We start from the raw sequence: 1,878 nt of genomic DNA, 5'->3' as shown, positions 1-1,878 counted from the left end.
GTAATACTCGTAGCTCCGGGTAATACTCGGAGCCCCGGGTAATACTCGGAGCCCCGGGTAATACTCGTAGCCCCGGGTAATACTCGGAGCCACTGGTAATACTCGGAGCTCCGGGTAATACTCGGAGCCCCGGACCAGACACGGGGGACAAAATAAATCAAGTGTGACAGTAGATGTATAATATGCACAGGAAATACTAATACAGGAAATACTAATTTATGGCCATTAAATAGTACTTTTTGTCCACATTATACCTGTTTAGGCCACAAAATAAGTCCAATAGGTGCACAAAATACTATTTTCTGGCCACAAGTTAATATATTAGGTGCATTATAATATATTAATTTGTGGGCATGTTGTAGCTTCTGCTAAACAAGTATAATGTACACACAAAATACTATTTTGTAGCCAAATTACACATATTCTGGCCACAAATACATGATGCATTATATAATGCAGCCTGATGATCAACGCTCCCCGTGGGGGGGGCGATGAGGGACCAGATCTGTCCATCTCAGTCCGTAACGTCCGCGATCACCTGACTTTGAGGATTCAAAACGCTCATTAAAAAAAAAGTTGTTTTTAATCTCCACTCTAAGAAAACGCTGACTCGTGACTCGTGACCCCCAGAAGAGATCAAGAGAACCGGGTCTCATTACATCATCTTCCTGTTCTTTGACAGATGACAGCGTGACGATTCGACACCCTCTCTCATTGCATTTGTTATTACCCATCAGCCCTTGCGGTCTAGTGTCAGGCTGTCACACACAGTCAGAATGAGTTAATTATGGCTGTTTGTGTTACACCCAAAAATTAAAATACATAAAAATGATGCTTCTTTTTTGGTAGTTTCTGGTTTAGCAACACGTCAAACGGCTGTGGCCTAAGGTTGTCCCGCTGGTCTGAGTCGTCTTCTGCACGTTGTTGTCGTGACGATTTCACACACATCGCCACAGGAGCGTACAGCTCCGTGATTATACGTATGTATTCTAGTATTTATGATGTCGGCTGTATAAGGCTGTAACACTGAATCTATGGTCGATGCACCAATTTAAAGAATTAAATTAAAATGTATTTATAGTTCAAATTAATGTGTCCTATCAGGCTCCTTAGATCGAATCGTCAAATATTCACCGTCTCCCCTGCAGTATATACGTATGATTATGAATATATCCATGGGGGGGGGGGGGGGATCAGCAGATGCCTCCCTATACGATATCATCACGATACTTATACTACACTTCGATATTATTGTATGCAAATTCAGTGCGACGTAGCCACGGAAAAACCCTCTATGTTGCGTCACGTCTGAAATCCCACTCCAATGACCCCCTTTGACGTTTTTGAGCAAGAAGAACAGAAGAAGAAGATCGGGAGGAAGAGGAAGAGGAAGAAAGAGAAGTGAGAGAGTGTAAATAAACAGTGCCCTTAATGTGAGAGAAAGAAGAAACCAGAAGTTTCCAGGAGCTACCTCGGCGACGCCGACTCGTCTCCTCGCCGCCGTCAGTACGGCGCAAACTTCTGTCTCTCGGGCTTCTTCATGCCGTTGGCCGAGGAGGAGATCTTGGCCGTGTAGGACGCCAGGGCCGCCGCCGCCGCCGCCGCCGCGTGGGCCTGGACGGGGACGCCCGCCGCCGTCTGCATCGCCCCGGGCAACATGGCCGCTCCCATACCCGCCGCCGCGGAGCCGGGGGCGGAGGACAGCGCCAGGTAGGGGAAGGACTTCATCCCCAGGAGGCTGGAGAGGGGGAGGGCGTAGGGGGCGCCCAGCATTTGGGCGTGGGGCAGAGTGGCGCCCATCGCTGCCAGGGGGGAGGTGGAGGAGGAGGAGGCGGGGGGGGCGGGCTGGGTGAAGCTCATGGTCAGGTCAACGGGAGA

The sequence above is a fragment of the Etheostoma cragini genome, chromosome 4 (assembly GCF_013103735.1).
Source record: "Etheostoma cragini isolate CJK2018 chromosome 4, CSU_Ecrag_1.0, whole genome shotgun sequence".
NCBI lineage: Eukaryota > Metazoa > Chordata > Actinopteri > Perciformes > Percidae > Etheostoma > Etheostoma cragini.
Note: the sequence above shows the minus strand (reverse complement) of the source record.